The sequence below is a fragment of the Lissotriton helveticus genome, chromosome 2_1 (genome assembly GCF_964261635.1).
Source record: "Lissotriton helveticus chromosome 2_1, aLisHel1.1, whole genome shotgun sequence".
In the NCBI taxonomy this organism is placed as follows: Eukaryota; Metazoa; Chordata; class Amphibia; order Caudata; family Salamandridae; genus Lissotriton; species Lissotriton helveticus.
In genome coordinates, this window is record NC_136059.1 from 134726819 (window position 1) to 134746294 (window position 19476).

A 19476-nucleotide genomic window follows, 5' to 3' on the forward strand; every position below is an offset into this window, starting at 1 on the left:
AGATCCACCCTTGGATCCACCGGAACTCTTCACGACGACCCGCCTGCTGCATCTTCAGCTCCAAGCACCATCGACCTGCGTGACGAAACCCGACACTACTTCGCACCTGTGTACCCGCTTCCTGTGGGTGAGGTAACTCAGCAACGCCGGTGTTCCCACACTGGTGTACACCTCTAGTGCCTGTGCCTAAAGTTTTATCCGTGTAGGTCCATCGGAAGGTTCCTTAAACATTAACTTTGTAACTTTTACGCACCATTGACTTAACATTGGTGCATGCGTGCACTTTGAGCACTGCACCGAGTCCCGCTGGCCTTTCCCGACTTCATCACTGCTAGTCCCGAACAGCTCCAGCGATTCCCCAGGCCCTAGGCCTCTTCACTTTCCCCATAGTGGTTCTTATACCACTATTTTAGTATATGGTTTAGGTGGCCCCTATGGCTCATCCAAAATTGTGCAACTTTTGTATATTTAAACTGTGTTTTGTTTTAACGCATTTGCTTCTGTGCTCATAAAGAGTATAGGGGATATTTGTAGAAATAAATCTATATATATTTTCAATATATATCTGGGTGGTGTCCTTTCATTTGGTATTCAAGGGGATTGTGTATGGTAAAACCGCTTGCTTCACATGCCTTTACAGAGTTTAGCCTAAGACTGCTTAGTCCATGCTACCCCTAGGCTAGCTTGTCTATAAGGTTGACTTTACAACCTCCACCATAAGGGTTGCTTGGCATGGTACAAGGTGATTACTAGAACTAGTGAGCATCATATACCAGGCCAACTTCTCACAGTAAGGGCTTAGCACACCCTAACTACAACTCCTAGAGAGGTTCTAGTAGGAAACCATTCAGTGTAGGTAGGTGCACACACCACACCTCACTAGAAAATGTCCTTGGAAGCAGGCCCTAGTGGACCTCTTCAAGAAGAAACCCAGAAGGTGCCTTCCAAGTATGACTCATTCACTTTTCAAGAACTGAGAAGCCTGTGTGCAGTCAGAAAGTTGAGACAAGGACAGAGTCCAAACATTAACTACCTGGTAGATATCTTAGTGGCTCATGATGTAGAGTATGCATCAGACCCAGGTAGCCAAGGGGGTAGAGAGGGGGGCCATCTCTCAACAGAGGAGAATACAAATGGGGAAGATCAATGTGTCTCTGATGAGGACGATGACCAGGATGCAGTTGATGAAACTGACCTGGGCAACCTAGGACTATCTGGAGGTTGGGAGGGCCAATAGAGGCCCCCCTCCTCTAACCCCAGTAAACCTTACCCAGTAAACAGAAGGCACAGATCAAACTCCAGTGGTTCTGATCATTCTGATTCCTCAGTAGGGTCCAATGCCTCTGCTCTGAGAAGGATGTCTTCCCTTCAGAGAAGAGAGCATGAAGCTAGGACGAGAGAGGCCAAGCTTCGGATCAAAAGGCAAGAAGTTGCCTTTGCAAAAGAGACCCTAGCTCTTGAGAGAGAGAAGAAATTGAGTGGGTTGGAGCCCACTGGTGGCAGCATAATTACTAGAGATAGGGAAAGGTCTCATGATCATAGAAACCTGAACACGATTGTCCCTCCTTATCAGATTGGGGATGACATCCACAAATGGATTACTGCTTTGGAGAGGGCTTGCAAAGTACAGCAGGTACCCCAAAGTCAGTGGGCAGCAATCTTGTGGCTCTCCTTTTCAGATAAAGGCAGAGATAAGCTCCTGACAGTTAATGAACAGGATACTGACAACTACTATGCCCTGAAGAGTGCCCTGATAGATGGGTTTGGCCTAACCACTGAGCAGTCACCTATGTGGTTGGCCTTGGAACTCCCAGGAGCCCCCAAAGGGTGCTTCATGTCAAAAGATTGAAACCATATATTGACAGGGCAGACATTGGCTTGCTCAAGGCTACCGATGAGGGACAGGAGGAAGAGAGTGACCCTCTCCCAGACCTGCTTTCTCAGAACCCTGATTATGGTTCAGTTGATTTTGTATTCTTGGCAGGCAGCCTCTCTGACCAACAGCAACAGGACTGCAGACAAGTTCTACAGTCCTACAGACATGTTTTCTCTGACTCCAAATCAGACTACCTGGTGCACTCATGAAGTGGACACTGGGGACAGTCTGCCTGTTAAAAGTAAGATTTACAAGCAACCTGATAATGTCAGGGATTGTATCAAGACAGAGGTCCAAAAGATGTTGGATTTGGGAGTCATTGAGACCTCAGAGAGCTCTTGGGCCAATCCAGTATTCCTGGTGCCTTAACCTCACACCCAAGATGGCAAGAGAGAGATGAGGTTTTGCGTGGATTACAGAGACCTCCATGCTGTCACTAGGACCGATGACCATCCAATAACCAGGGCATTTGAACTCATTGACAGATTGGCATCTGCCAAGTTTTTGAGTACATTTGACCTGACAGCTGACTTCTGGCAGATCAGACTAGCTGATGATGCAAAGCCAAAGACCGCATTTTCAACCCCAGGAGGACATTATCAATTTGCGGTAATGCCCTTTGGTCTGAAAAATGCACCTGCCACATTCCAAAGGTTGGTGAACCAAGTCCTCTCAGGTCTGGATGACTACTGTGCAGCTTATCTAGATGATATTGTTGTCTTTAGCTCCACTTGGGAAGATCACCTGATCCACCAAAAGAATGTTTTGGAGGCCCTGCAAAAGGCAGGCCTACTATCAAGGCTACCATGTGCCAGATAGGGCTTGTATACCTGGGCCAACTTGTAGGTGTAGGCTATGTTCAACCATTGCAGAGCAAAATCCAGACCATAATGGACTGGACTGCTTCAACCACCCAGACACAGGTCAGAGCTTTATTGGGCCTGACTGGGTATTACAGGAAATTTGTCAAGGGGTATGTTTCCATAGTGACACGACACCCCTTAATGACTTAACTTCCAAGAAAATGGCAAAGAAAGTTCAGTGGACAGTCAGCTGTAAAAATGCATTTGATGACCTGAAGCAGGCCATGTGCACTGCTCCTATTCTGCAAAGTTCAAACTACTCCAAATAATTCATTGTTCAAACAGTTGCTTCTGAGTTGGTGGTAGGTGCTATGCTTTCACAACTGAATAAAGATGGCCAAGACCAGCCAGTAGCTTTTATTAGCAGAAGGCTGACCCCTAGAGAGAAACGTTGGCCAGCTATTGAGAGGGAGGCCTTTGCTGTTGTTTAGGCCCTGAAGAAGCTGAGGCCATATTTGTTTGGTACTCACTTCAAGATTCAGACAGACCATAAGCCCCTCTTGTGGCTAAATTAGATGAAGGGAGAAAATCCCAAACTGCTTAGGTGGTCCATTTCCCTATAGAGGATGGACTTTACAGTGGAACATAGACCTGGGACTGACCATGCTAATGCAGAGGGACTCTCCAGATATTTCCACCTAGAACATGAAGACTCAACTGGTCAAGGTTAGTTTAATGTCCCTGCGTTTGGGGGGAGGGGTTGTGTAGGAGAGTAGGGTCTGCTTCCTATGGTCACCCCCACTTTTTGCTGTGATTCTCAGTTTTTTCGACTTTAGTGTGGCTGTGGACCTGCTAATCAGACCCACAGCCCAGCTGTTCTCTCTCTAAATTGATACCATATACTTTAAGTACATACCAGATTGGTTACTGGGTCACCCTTGTGAGCTCTTGTATAGTGTACCCTAGGTACCCAGGGCATAGGTGCACCTTAGGCCTACCAGGTGCTGCAGCATGTATTGTGCCACCCCTGTTTTGCCTTCCAAACTGACACCACAGGTCTGTTCACACAGCCTGGGTAAGGTGGTGTAATCACCTCTTTCTTAGATATAGTATACCTATATCTACATTTATATATAGACACATATACACCTATAAGCCACTCCTATTTTAGGCCTTGACAATACTGTCGACTGGGGGTGAGTGTTTGATTTGTTCTAACGCTCCGTCCATCATCCCCTTTTGTATCGCTTTGTTCGCCCTAAGTGTGGCAGGGTATGCTCAGACGTGAGTCTCTTGTTCACTTGGCCACTGGATTCAAGATAGCCTGGCTGATGAGGATTATGAATCCGAAACCGGTCCCAGGATGCTTGTTTCCGGTCCAGGGAAGACATGGCTTGGCAGTTTGGGCTGGACTGTTCCCATGAGGCACAGGGTCAGACTTATTTGCATATAGCCATGTCTGAACTGGGGTGGCTGAGTCCACTAAAGAATGGTGATGGATTAAACCCAGATCAGTTGACTGGGGGTGAGTGTTTAATTTGTTCAAACGCTCCGTCCATGAAATGAAATGAAAAATTATATTTATATAGCGCCAAAAACTACCCGGAGGCCTCACAGCGCTTATATTGATTGCTAAAATGGGCTACCCGGGAGGTTAACGGGTTTTAGTGTACAAGTGTGTTTTCAGCGCTTTCCTGAAAGCTATCCTGTTTGGGTTCCCTCTAAGGGCGAGGGGAAGGGAATTCCAGAGCCTGGCAGCCGTGTGGGAAAAAGAGCGGCCACCCCATCTAGCTTTGTTGATTTTTGTTATGGTCGCTAGATGCAGTGATCCGGAGCGGAGGGCTCTGGGGGGGACATAGGGCAGAACTAAGGGGAACAGAATGGCCGGGCCCGTTCGGTGGAAGGATCTGTGCACAATGCACATAGCCTTGAACTGAGCTCTGGCGGCAACTGAAAGCCAGTGAAGATCTTTTAGGGCGTGCTTGGCTGACTGCCAACGAGGGATGTTGTACAGTAGGCGAGCGGCACAGTTTTGTGTAACCTGGAGTCTGTGGGTCACCGCTACCGGGGCTCCTAGGTACAACGCGTTTCCATAATCCAGGCGAGAGAGGATCAGGGCTTGGACCATGATTCTCCTCGCCTGGAGAGGGAGCAAAGGGAGCACTGTACGAAGCATCTTCATAAGCCCCACACATGTAGCCGCTGTTTTAGTCGCATCATCCCCTCTTGTATCGCTTTGTCCGCCCTAAGTGTGGCAGGGTATGCTCAGACGTGAGTCCCTTGTTCACTTGGCCACTGGATTCAAGATAGCCTGGCTGATGAGGATTATGAATCCGAAACCGGTCCCAAGATGCTTGTTTCCGGTCCAGGGAAGACATGGCTTGGCAGTTTGGGCTGGACTGTTCCCATGAGGCACAGGGTCAGACTGATTTGCATATAGCCATGTCTGAACTGGGGTGGCTGAGTGAACTAAAGAATGGTGATGGATTAAACCCTGATCAGTTGACTGGGGGTGAGTGTTTGATTTGTTCAAACGCTCCGTCCATCATCCCCTTTTGTATCGCTTTGTTCGCCCTAAGTGTGGCAGGGTATGCTCAGACGTGAGTCCCTTGTTCACTTGTCCACTGGATTCAAGATAGCCTGGCTGTTGAGGATTATGAATCCGAAACCGGTCCCAGGATGCTTGTTTCCGGTCCAGGGAAGACATGGCTTGGCAGTTCGGGCTGGACTGTTCCCATGAGGCACAGGGTCAGACTGATTTGCATATAGCCATGTCTGAACTGGGGTGGCTGAGTGAACTAAAGAATGGTGATGGATTAAACCCAGATCAGTTGACTAGGGGTGAGTGTTTGATTTGTTCAAACGCTCCGTCCATCATCCCCTTTTGTATCGCTTTGTTCGCCCTAAGTGTGGTAGGGTATGCTCAGACGTGAGTCCCTTGTTCACTTGGCCACTGGATTCAAGATAGCCTGGCTGATGAGGATTATGAATCCGAAACCGGTCCCAGGATGCTTGTTTCCGGTCCAGGGAAGACATGGCTTGGCAGTTCGGGCTGGACTGTTCCCATGAGGCACAGGGTCAGACTGATTTGTAAATGTAATGTAAATTTATACTTGTATAGCGCACTACTCACCCGCAAGGGTCTCAAGGCGCTTGTACGAATACCGCTGTGGAACCCATCCTGGCTTTCCCTGTGAGGCGTCCACTCCTAGGCACCCTCAAGGTGGAGGCCAGGCATCCTTAGCTTTGTGGGGGCCGTTGTGGAGATTAAGCAAGCTATTGCCCAGAGTTGCAGAGTGGGACTCCATGATTGGAATAGGCACCGAGGCGAGGATTATCAGGTCCGTGGAATTTTTGAGCCCAAGACCCGCCGAGGCGGGGAATTGAACCCTGGTCCCGGGCTAGACCTCTGCATCAGGGTCTGCCGCTCTAATCATTGAGCCACACTTCTCCACATTTGCATATAGCCATGTCTGAACTGGGGTGGCTGAGTGAACTAAAGAATGGTGATGGATTAAACCCAGATCAGTTGACTGGGGGTGAGTGTTTGATTTGTTCTAACGCTCCATCCATCATCCCCTTTTGTATCGCTTCGACAATACTGGAGGCAGAGTGCTTGGTTTTATGTGAGATGGTACTCTAGCATGAGCTGAGCCCCTCTGCAGCTTTCGGAAACATCTCCTTATAGCTGTTCTATGATATAGCCATACCATATACTCTTAAGTGCATTATAATCCTCGCGGTTAATGCTAACTTTGGTTTGGCTTTATCAAAACATGTCATGTAAGGTGTCAAACACTTTGGAATTCTACCCCCCAGCCAATTCTGGTGGTGGGGTAGCATTCCACCCTACTAGAGGGAAAAGACATGTAGCTTACCACTTTACCCGGTTAAAGTTAAACAGAGCCTCAGCATCACAAAATGGATGCTGCTGCCACAGACACAAGTCTGACCTCTTGTTGCTGAGGAAAACTCCGGCAGGGGAGGCCTGGACAATAGGTTTCCTGTCCAGGGAGGTGCCAACACCTCCTCAGACAGGGGTTTTGTGTATTGGGGCAGGAAGGGTTGCATTCAGTGAATGCATCTAGACACTGCCTGGGGCACACAAGGTGCTCCATGCATAGCCCGGTTCAAACCAGTTGCTGGGGCACTCCAGCCCCAGCTCTGGCGCAAAACTGTACAAAGGGAAAGGGGTGTAACCACCCCCTTCTCAGGTCCACCCATAGGAGGGACTTAGTCAGGTAATCCAGCCCCCTTTCTTAGTATAAGTATAGGAGCTGTGTCCCTGGGACTTTAGATTATCCTGGATGAATATTTGAAAGTCATATCTTGGACCTTCGACATTCCATTCTGACTGGAAGATGGAAGACATCTCCAATGTGGTCAAGGAGTGACCACCCTGTGCAAACAGGCACCAACAGCAACTTCGCCGGTCTGCAGTTTCAAGGCTCCCGTCGGAGCGCGAAGACTCCGCGACTCAAGAACTGGACTTCCAGACTTCCACATCCACAGCAAAGCTGAGACCCGTGGCGGACACAAGAGACTTGGGACCGGACATCTTGGACATCCTGCATTTTTCTACCTGCACTCCTTTCCTGAAGCCTCAGTAAGTTGTGCATTGGGTTACGAGAAGCCCCAGCACGATCACCATTTGCACCGAAGCCCAGGCCCCCACATTCCACGAGTGTCCCGTTGGCCCCACCTTTGCATTTGAGCTCAACGCGTTATCCCGGGACCTTTCCACCCAGACAATTATCCTCTGGTCACCTGCAGCACTTCTTTGCAGCTCTCCATAGAAAACGACGACGAAACCTGACATGAAAAGACACCTATGCACCTGGCTTCCCTGGGTGAGGTAACACGAGTACTCCGGTGCTCCCGTGGGTCTTGACTCTCGAATTGTCCTAGTTTAAAAGGGTTCCATCCTAGTCCATCCGGAAGTGTCCTTAACCCCATCGCTGCTGCCGACGTTCAGCGGATGTCGCGTGCACTACCTCGGTAGTGCTGCAAACGTCCGTTGAATGTCGCGGCCCGCCCGCGCAATAGAACGTTCCGCACTAGCGCGGAACGTTCAGCACAGGCAAGGGGTTAAATTGCATATTTGTAACTTCTTCGTTTCCCATAGAAAGTCAGTGGTAACCCGCGCCTGTGTTTAGACATGGCACACGTCTCCCGTGGGCTTCCTACTTCCTAACCTTTCGTTGTTTAGTGTAGCCCCAGTGATTCCACAGGCCCCGGGCCTGCTTTCTAACTCTTACGTGGTACTTATACCACTTTCTTAGTATATGGTTTGTGAGGCCCCTATGGCATAACATATACTGTGCAACTTATCATATATTAACTGTGTGACTTGTATTGTATTTTTACCTCTGACCTCATAAGGAGTGCAGAGGGGTTGTGTTTAGATTAAATACATATATATTTGATATATACCTTGGTTTGGTGTCCTTTCATTTGGTATTCAAGGGATTAAATACGGTAAAACATCTTGCTTAACTCGCCTACTGAACTTAGCCTGAAGACTGCTGGTTCATGCTACCACTAGGATAGCTTTCTATAAGGTTGACTTTACAACCACCATCAATAACGGTCGATTCGACTGGTGCAAGGTGCCCACTAGAACTAGTGGACATCAATTGCCAGGCTAACTTTTCACACTACTCTTTTGGTCTCTGGTGTTTTTTACTCCTATTTTTTCCTCCTCCTTGGTGTTTTTAGATATCGTTTTGGTCACTGTGTTGAATGGAAGTGTTGATGTAACTGATTATGTTTGTAAAATTGTAAGAGATGTTGGATCTGTTGCTTTCTGTTATTGACTATGAGCCATGTCTAATGTGCTTTTCCAGTCGTGATCTTTATTGTTATTTATTATATTATGGTGTTCCCAGAGCTTATTAAGTATGCATCTTATTATAAGTCAATTATTTCAATGTTTGAAAAAAAGTCACCCGGAAAATGTGTATTTATTTTTTCTTGTTGATACCTACAGGTATCTTGTCCCTCCCTTTGTTGTTCCTTTTTTCGCCCTGATGTAGGTGTAGCCCTAACTGTGTGATTGAGGTATGGGTATGTGTGACGAGTCTTGGGAACATGTGAAGGATTGAATGTGCAGTATGAAATTGGAGTGTGGGACTTGATATATTGGAGTATTTAGTGATTGATGTCTGATGTGCTGTTCAGTATTATGCTAAGGATTTAACATTTTTGAAATATGTGTTAAAAATTAATAAAACAATCATGCTTTTGTATAAATTGGTGTGACTGACTTTCTCTGCACTTGATTTGCTCCGGCGACAGCGTGTTGATTTAAGGACCCCGTGTTGGGGCCTAGTTTTCATGAGTTGGAGCAGGTAGTTCTTTCGCCTAGCTGCTTCTGCTGTTCCCCTGTAAACCTGCTCCTATTTAGCTTGGGGTACCCCTTCTTAATCGTGTCCGCTTTGATCGGTAAACAGCCATTACAACGGCTTTTTTACTTTGCTACACCATTACAATGCATGCATTACCACGCATGTGTTGTACATCGTGAAATCATTACTACTCATTTTTTTAGAATGCATGGTCATTTATCACACATGCCTTTACAACGAATTTCATTGTATAGGTATGTATGGTAAATGACCATGCATCCTAAAAGAATATAGACTATCCACGTCATTGTAAGGAACAAAGGATGTTCCATTTCCTCACAACCATGTGCACCGCCCCGTGTTTTAGGGTAGTGCAGTGGTGTTTGTGTAGTGTAGGGGGTCGTGCTGGGGTAGTGTTTTAGGGTAGTACAGTGGTTGTGTAGTGTAGGGTGTCATGCTGGGGTTACATTTCTAGGGTTTATGGTAGTGCACTGGTGTTTGGGTAGTGTAGAGGGCTGTGCTGGGGGTAGTGTTTTAGGGTTTAGGGTAGTGCAGCAGTGTTCATGTAATATAGGGGGTCATGCTGTGGGTAGTGTTTTAGGGTTTTTGATAGTACAGTGGTCTTGGGTAGTGTAGGGGTCGTGCTGGGGGTAGTGTTTTATGGTTTAGGGTAGTGCAGTGGTTGTGTAGTGTAGGGGTGTGCTGGGGTTTCATTTCTAGGGTTTAGGGTAGTGTAGTTGGAGTTGCGTAGTGTAGGGGGTCATGCTGGGGGTAGTGTTTTAGGGTTTAGGGTAGTGCAGCGGTGTTTGGGTAGTGTAGGGGTTGTGCTGGGGTAGATTTATGGTTTATGGTAGTGCACTGGTGTTTGGGTAGTGTGGGGGTCATGCCGGGGTTAGTGTTTTAGGGGTTAGGGTAGTGCAGCAGTGTTTTGTTAGTGTAGGGGGTCGTGCTGAGGGTAGTGTTTTATGGCGTAAGGTAGTGCAGCCGTGTTTGACACTAATCAAATCCTCCCTAATAATTGATCTGCACCCCCTCACATGGCGTATCCAATTAATTGCTTTTTATGGATAGCTTCACTGCTCTCATAACCGGAGTCCCTACCAGGCTTTGGGACCCTGGTTAAGTAAACAGTTGCCTTTGAGTTTCTGGGGTGTTTATTATTAGGCTGAGAACTCCCCCGATTCCCACGCTTAACCTTTCATTAACCGGACTGGCACAGCTCGCGTCTATTTTGCTCAAGCGCTGGTCCTCGCACTTTGCCATAATTCCACCTGGTTTCACGGCATCTGCATAAGAACCAGAGTTGGGCATCGCAGCACAGTTCTTATTGCCACTCGGTCTATGGGCCATGGTTTCTTTCCCTGAAGGTCCCCCACCTGTTTTGGGCTTTGTAAAAGGGGTTTCCCTTGTGTTCAATGGTGTTACCAGTGTGAGTGATGTTGTAGATTGAACACCTCTGACAACTCCACCCCTAAGGTGGGGGAGGCGAGGTAAAGCACAATCGTGACTCCCCGCCATCTTGAGGATTGGGGAACCCAGCCAACCAGGGACAGGCTCTTGCCCCCCTCCCACTGGAGAGTAGCAGAATAGGGGGTGTACCCGCCCCAGGGAAGGGAACCATTGGTCCCTGAACTTTACCTACCTGTAACACCCCTAAAGTTAATATTTAGGGGCACCCTGAACCTTCCTTTCTCAGATCCAGCAACCACAATAAAAGAAGGACGAGAAGCTGTGCAGAGCTAACAGGAGGACGACGGCCACTGACTTGGCCCCAGCCCTACAGGCCTGTCTCCCCTCGAACCTTCTCCTGCGAAACCACAGCGTGTCCAGCCTCCAGCAACCTCAAAAACCCTGGTGGTTCTGCCTGCATTCACTGTCCAAGCTGTTTCTCCTGTGAACACCGGACGTGTTTAAACTGCAGCTTCTGGTGCTAGCCAGAAACCGCAAATCCAGCACACTCTGCACCCGCCGAGCCCAGCCCGTGTTTGAGGGAACAAACACCACAAGGAGGTTCCCCCGGCGATCCTGACCCGAGATCCGCAACCCCTGACCTGCCTCAAGCCTCCTAATGACACCTACAGCCTTAATCCAGAGGACCCCCCCTACCGCGACCAGAGCAGGTAAGAAAATCTGCCGTCCAAAGACACCCCTGCACCGACATCCCACGGCCTTGTGTGCCCAACCCTGCGGTGCCTATCCATCCCTCTACATCCCAATTTACCTCCTGGAAGATCCTCGTCCCTGAGCCTGCATTGTTTCTTTGTCCTGTAGAATCCCCATTGAAATCAACAGGGCTGCCCTAGCGCTGCTGAGGGTGCCCCTGTGCTGCTAACTTGGACCCCAATATGCCCTGAACTTGAAACTAGGAGCTTTGCTCCCACAACCCTGTGGCCTGCTTGCCAGCCGCCACCAACCAGAGCCCCCCTATCCTAGATAGGATAACATTGGGTCTCAACACTTTGCACCCATCAGCCCGAGTGCCACTGAGGGTGCAACAACAGTGCATCACTGACCCTGGGAGAACCCTCAGTCTAACCCCAGAACCATAACTCAAAAGACCGATTACTTACCTCGAAACCGATAACTCAATTTTCCTCTTAGGATAACATTGACACTTTTTCTCCCAAAACGTTTCTAATTGTCAACTTTTGAAAACTACAAATATTCCTTGAAAACCAGCTGAATAACCAAAACACATTTTCTCAACTGTTTTCGGGAAATGTCCCAGTGCTGGATCCAGCACTGAGTAAGAAAAAGTATCGATAACCTAACTTACCTGCTAAGTGAATTTCCTCCCGTAGGATAATATTAGTGATTCTATGTGAAAACGTTTCAAAGAGTCAACTTTTGAATTGCAATAATATTCCTTAAAAATTGTACCTTTAACCAAAACGCATTTACTCACCTGATGACTGATGACATCACTGATGACATCTCAAATGACATCACTGATGACATCATCCAGTGAATGTGATTTGCTTCGATATTTAAATAAGTATTATATATATATATATATTACCTACTGGCGATATCCAGTAGGTATATATAGTTAGGATTGTTTTCCATAGGGAAATCGCAACATTCTATTGGGAATAACTTTGGCGCCGGTTGAGGAATCTTCCTGAAATTTTCCTTAACTTTGCCTCGCGGCGCTCCGGTCCTTCCCTGAAAGTTTGGAGGGGATTCGTCAAGCGGGGGCCGAGATAAAAGGGGGGTCCCAAAACGTGTTTTCCCCATGTTAATTTCCATAGGGCGGTTGGACTCACTTTTAGCCCGAACGGCTGAATGGTTTTCCACCAAACTTGGCAACATTGTAGGGACTGGTAGCCCGATGTGCCTTTGCTATGTCTCAAGATATGTGCTCCAGTGGGTTTTACGAAAATTAACTTTGAAAAAATATATATTGGGCTACATTGGGCTATATATATGTTAGAGCCCAAATGTAGCCCAATGTAGCCCAAAGATGGCCACCAGAGACAAAAAAAAACAAACGTAACTGTCATGACTCTCCAATCTTGTCTCCCTGCGCAGATTCGGACCCTCCGTCCCACCATTCTTATGGCATGTTTGGTCCTTAAAAAACCCACCCCTTTCCCGTGCACCCGCACGTCCTGATTATCAGTATGTGGTAATGTAATGTTTTTCTATTATTGTACATGTTTTCTGCAATTAATATTGGGAAGGCACCTAGTATGTTATACAGTTTCTTTGTATTTACATAGGGTTTGATTTACTTTCTTTTAACTTGCACTTGAATCGTCTTTTATGCTGACTGCTGCAATGCCCTGAAAGTGTATGACATATATCACGCTAGCTGCGCTAGGCTGTCAGCTTGCGTGAAAGAGTGCACGTTACTTCTAGAGCTTTCTGGATGCGGCCTACTATTTAAACCGCACCGAGCTTTCTAAAAGACGCTTTGCCTTTCATCTGACTCGAGGAAGGACCGCGTCTGGAAATTCTCCGTGGCACTGACCTTTTGGATGATCCTGAAGCTGTCTGGAGTCATCATTTCGGATTTTCCTTCATCTCGACTCCTGCAGGGAAGAAAGGAAAACAAAGTTAAGTGCAATTTAGCTATTATTTCAGGCGCCCAACGCAAGAAAGACTCGAACAATTTTGGAACATTTATTTCCTGGCAGCGTTACTGGAAAGAAGTAATCTGACACATTTTAACATTTTGACATTGCAAGAAGTTATTGTGGTGTAGGAATTTCGCAGTATTTTATTGTTAGTAACAATATTTTCTTGTCAGAAATTGAATGCTAATTAGGAAGGCTTCAAGGAAAGTGAAGTCATTGTGCATTTTGTATTTTTCCCTGTGTTATTTTGTTTTCTTAAAAAGAGCAGGCCAAGACTCAAGAGCTTGCAGAACCCCTTTATTAGAGTTAAATGAAAACAATTTCAAGTAAGTTTGCAATAGGAAGCTTCATATATGAAAAGAGAGAAGACTAGGAATAGTGTTTAACTGAATGCATTTTGTATCTTATAGCAACCCACTTCTTGAACAACTCACCAGAGAGAAAATCTGATGACTTGAATTTCAAGACAAGACCAAGACATACTGGACGTTCGCCAAGACAAGACTGTTCGCAGGTAGGTTTATGACTAAAAACTCTAAAAAAGAGTAGATAGGTTAAACCTTAGATTTGTAGTCTAGGAAGTAGCTAATCAAGTAGGTCTTGTGTTTACAACTTTGATACTTGTTGCCTCGCAGGTCGACAGCAAGAATCATCTTACCCATCAACGTCCAGTACCGGCCCTCCTCCCCTATTTCTAGGTTTATTTTTACTGTGAATAAAATTTCTGTAAGAGTATAGTTAGTCATTTGGGAAGTTGGTGCCTTGCGTCTCTGCGAAAATCATCTACGTCATTCCAGAGGGATTCGCTATCAGGACAAGGTAAGGGACGACGTAGCCTGGTTTGACAGTAGCCCAAATATCAGCCAGATGTAGCCCAACTATAGCCCAATGACAGAATGTCCCAGAGTGTTCTAAAGAACAACTAGAGCGCTAACAGTCTTACTTATGACAAAAGTATGGCACACCTGAAGTCATCTTGATTGGAATAAAGTGTTAACACTTAAAACATTTAATTTGCAAAGGAACAAAATGAGGGGGTTCATTTTGCCATAGAAATTATGATTATGCTGAAGAAAGAAAAATTAGGGCACATTTTGAGTGACTTCTCAAATCCTCATATATTTCATTAAAAAAATTCTGATATGCAGTCTCACAAGATGGCCACCAGAGACAAAAGAGCCTGTGCTTAAAAACTTTGTTAGCAAAGCAGGCATTTGCGATTTAAAAAACTTTTAATATATAAAAACGTTATCCGCTAATAGAATTAGCATTTAAAAAACCTTGCGAATTCAATGAAAAAAACCATAAGTTTCAGGCCTTATATAGTTAGGAATTAGCATTTAAAAAACCTTTGAAATTCACTGAAAAAAACATAGGTCTCAGGCCTTATATAGTTAGGAATTAGCATTTAAAAAACTTGCTTTGTTAAAGGTTGCACACTGCGCTTCTAAAAAAGGAGCATATTTACAAGTCCAATGAAACCATTACACTATCTCTATAACAGCATTGAATCCAAACATGAAAAACAATTTAAAAAGAAGTCTACCTTATAAACTAAAAAATACAAACTGTAAGCACACACAGCTAACATTATGGAAAAAGGTGAAAATATAATTCCTTAATTCACACAGACACTCACTGTGATGCTTGTCAAAAATCTTTAAGGCACACATTTTATCAAAAAACATTTAGCATGGTAAATCATTTTACACACAGAGCACAACCCATTTAAATGAACACTACACTACAATGCAGAAACCTGACTCATTTTCAAAATACAACAGGAATGAAGCCCAATATGCTTGTTATGCTTCGCAATACTGCATACAACACTCTCTCTATATTACTCACCTTTAAAATCGCTTTTGAAAATATAGAACAGTGTCAAACACACAGCAGATTTTCTTAAGCAGAATCTCTGAAATGCACCTCAGAAACTGAAACCAGAAATGGCACACATTCCCACTCATCCATCACACATATTTCAGGTCTTAACCAATGAAATCTCTTCCCACACTATTTCAAAACTAAACTAACATTTCAATTGTTTCTACATTCCCACACTTTCAAACTCACATAATATTCACCCATCCCCCTAGTGCTCATTCAACCTGTTACCATGGTAACTCCCACCTAAGGAAGAACAGAGTTTAAAAGTTCATTATACTATGTTGCAAATGAATCTAGCAAGGTTGTTAGAGCTTTCAAAATAGCAGCTAATCATGTGCAATATTCCTTTCAATTACCTTTTCTGAACCATTAGAATTGCTTCTTTTAAAAAAAATATGCACCCTAATATGCTCTTTTCCATTTTCAGAAAGCACCAATCATTTCTTAAGCTTCAAGTGCAGTGAATGCCCCCCTCTTTTTTTTTTTTCGAAACTGCATGCTTTCCAACTGCCATTTCATTTACAACCCTCATCAACCAGAACTGCCTTGAAGATGCCTTCAGGCTGGTTTGTAGGACACAGTTTTGAATTCTGGTCTAAAAGGTATGCAACAAACATAGGAATTTTAAACCTTGATTTACCAAATGTGGATATTTTATGGATTGGCAAGAGAGGATTGAGATGTCACCAATTGATACCATTGGTGAAATCCTTCATGCATCTCCCACATCCTGACCTCATAATTGTGCACTGTTCTGGAAATGACTTATGCACTTTGGCTGGGGTTGGTCTGAAAATGCTATTGAAGGACATCTTTGGACAATTGATGTCACTTTTTCCTCAAACTGCCTTTGTCTATTCCAATATATGCCAAAGGCAAAAATGGAATTGGTCCAATCAATTTTGTCCACAGATTGAGAAAGCAAGGAAAGACTATGAGAGACTATGGAATGGGTTCTATATACCACAACAACTTGCGTTACAACATGCAAGGCATCTATAGGACAGATGGTGTACATTTCACTGATGAAGGGAACAAAGTGTTTCTCTGTAACATCAGACTCTGCGTTGGTACTTACTTGTAGGTACCAAAAAAAACACAATGAACACAACGGCTCTTTTTAGAGCCAACTAACATGTAAACACTCAAATATGATTTTTAACTTATTTTTTTTTATTCATTTTTACCGAGGTCCACGCACCGAGCACTCACCGAGTACTCACCGAGCACTCCCTGTGCGCGGACATATCGTGTTTTCTGGTATTTTTTAAAAAATAAACATTATTTTTAACCTTAGGAGTCCTTGAAGGACCCGCTGAGAAGGCCTAAGGGGTCAGGGACACTCTACCCTACCCCCTTCCCACGTTTAAGTTATATTTTTCACTCTCTTCTGAAACCACAAAATGGCGGCGATAGGGTTCGCGCACCGTGCATTTACCGAGCACTCACGGTGTGCTGACCTTTTGGAATAAAAAAAAAAAAATGGTAAATGGAAATGGACATCGTCTCCTCTGTAGATACCTTGTATGTTGTAATACAAGTTCTTGTGGTATATTGAATCCATACTGTAGTCTTTCAGGACAGGAGAAACAAATTTGTTCACATGATTCCTTCCTTTCTCAATGTGTGATCAGAATTGGTGTAGGGGGTCATGAGTTCTTACTCTGGTGAAACACACTTGCTGTTCTATATACTTACTTATTTTGTAAACTAGTACATCAGAGACAGTCAGTGACAGAAAGGATACAGGACATGAAGAACACAAAATTGTATCACTTTGCTACTACCTCATAAATTACATTTAAATAAGTATAATTTTCAAAACAATTTTTCTTTACTAAATTAAAATTTATTTATCAGAATTTTCAAAATCTAAAAGAACGTGTAGCATTTCTTCATCAGAAATTTCATCCATCAAAGTGTCTGAAAATGATTCGTCAAACTCAACAACGTCTACACATTCCATTAATTCCATATCTGGTGTTTCATCAAAAAAATCTGCCATGGTATCTCCTTCATGTTCTTCATGATTTGTTTCATCTATAGGATCAATATACACCACAGCATAAGTTGCTTCAATAAACGTTGCTGTTATTTCAAAGAAGATGTTGGTAGGCTCCTCATGTTCATTCATCATTTTATGTTAGTGTACTATTAAAAGAAAGAGAAACTGCGCTTACGCCATGATTTCCTGCTCTGGTGAGACACACTTGCTGTTCTTTTATCTTACTTATATTGCAATCTTCTGCATCCGAGACAGACAGTGAGAGAAAGGATGCAGGACATGAAGAAGAGATGTCAAATACACATTTAAGAAAATTTTGGGGAGAAGGAAAGTATTTATGAGTAAACTTACTATGTTACACACAAAATTATCAGTTTGCTACTACCTCATAAATTACATAAATTCTCATACAATATTTATTTACTAAATTTAAATTTATTGTTGGGAATTTCCAAAATTTAAATGATCGTCTAAGATTGCATCATCAGCAATGTCAATATTGAAAATCTCGCAAACGAATCCTCAAACTCAATGAACTCAAAAGCTTCCATTAAATCTGAATCCAAGGATTCATCATAGAAATCGTCCATGCCATCTCTTCCATCATAAAGCTCTCCTTCAGGATTACTCTCATCAACAGGAACATCCTCAATAACAGTCACAAAAATGTCTATAACAATGTCAAATGACTCTTCATTTTCAACCATTATTGATGTTAGTGTACTATTAAAAGAAAGAGTAAGACAGTGAGATGTTGCAGGGTAAGAGTGAGATAGTGCAGAGAAAAACTATTAAATTCTATAACAAGAGTTACTACTGTGTAAATCTCACACCAGAAATTGAACACCAAAATTTCCACACAAAAGTACGTCAGACACTATAGTCACAAAATGGCCGTGTTTCCCTGGGCAGTGTATAGTATCAAGCAAGAATTAGAAATATAAAGCACTGCATCTGATGTTGCCCTACTCAATCCATAAGTATAACAGAAAAACATAAAATAACTAACAGAAAACATTTTTCCTATTAACTTAAAGTGAACAACAGAGTTCTCCTAACAAATTAACAACTCACCTTCTAGAAAACTGTTGTACAGTAAATTCTGTCTCAATATCACACCTCAGAAGTATACCTTAAACACTAAAATCTCAAAATGGCTGTTCCATCTCATTTTACATACATATTCGAATACCCAGCCAATCACATTTCATCACACACAAAATCAAAACCAAAGTAACGTTTTAATTGGTTCAAATTATCAACACTTTCAAACTCACATAATCTTCAACCTACCCCCAATGCTCTCTACCAATTACCATACTAACTCTCCACAAAACACCTACCTAAACCAAAAGGTGAAAGTCATCACTCAATGTTGCACTCAACCAACATCTAAACACTGAAACTTGTTATTTTAATGTATTTCTTTTTTGTCTTTTTGAGCCGCGGTCCGCGCATGGGCGCGGACCTCGCGATTCAATTATTATTTTTTTTTTCTTTTCAACCTTCGGGGTCCTTTACAGACACCATGACAAAACCTAGGGGGCTCAGGAATACCTGCCTACTTGTCAACTATTACACTTCTGTTTACAACCACTATCATCTGCCACAAAAACAAGATTGCGAACAACACTTCCACATTTCGACTGACTGGAATGTTGACATATGTCCAACAGCCAATCCGAATTCCGCGCGCGCACGCTAAGGTCCGCGCACGTGCACGGACGGAGCACGCCCGTGCACGCACCGTGTCCCTAATATAGATATATAATTTGAAAAAAGTTGATTTTCTCAACAATTACTGAAGGGATTTTCACCAAATATACAAAAGGCACTTCTGCATACCAGGCTCTACCATTTTGCCAAGTTTGCAGTAATTCCATTCAGCCGTTCGGGCTGTAGCTGTGTCTAAAGGTCCAATGGAAAATTGCATTGGACTCAATTTCACATTCAATTTTCGCATAAACTACTGGAGGGATTTACACCAAACATACAAATGGCACTGCTGCATACCAGTCCCTACCATTTTGCCAAATCTGGTGTAATTCCGTTCAGCCGTTCGAGCTGTAGCCTATGGAAACTAACATGGGGAAAACACGTTTTGGGACCCCCCTTTTTTCTCGGCCCCCGCTTGATGAATGCCCCCGAAACTTTCAGGGAAGGAGCGAGGCAAATTTAAGGACAGTTACAGGCAGATCCCTCAATCGGCGCCAAAGTTATTCCCAATAGAATGTTCGGAATTTCCTATGGTAACTAGGTCCTAACTATATATACCTACTGGTTCCCCTTTTTTTTGCTCCTGTTGAGCAGTTTTGCAATCCCTGGTTTTGTGTTTCCCCTGAAAAAAATACAAAAAAAAATAAAATAGTTATAAAAAAGTATAAAAAAATATTTAAAAAAAAGTTCTTTTCAGAACTAACTCCAATTCTCCAAAAAGCTATATTCTTTACATATTTTGCAATTCTTTTTTTCAGAG

At 43.9% G+C, this 19476-nt stretch overlaps 1 protein-coding gene across 8 annotated transcripts in view; it reads left to right on the forward strand.

The window, feature by feature from the left end:
• The window catches only part of LOC144817794 (uncharacterized), a 77883-nt gene that overhangs the window by 31847 nt on the left and 26560 nt on the right, over nucleotides 1–19476 (forward strand). For 2 of the 8 annotated variants that reach the window (XM_078674617.1, XM_078674618.1), the window contains exons 1-2: nucleotides 13514–13619; nucleotides 13741–13924. The exons of 5 other annotated variants lie outside the window; for them this stretch is intronic. The gene's annotated coding sequence lies outside the window, so the exon portion shown is untranslated. Of the gene's footprint in view, nucleotides 1–13513; nucleotides 13620–13740; nucleotides 13925–19476 lie in introns of those variants that run through there. One more of the 8 variants, XM_078674623.1, reaches the window with a different exon arrangement.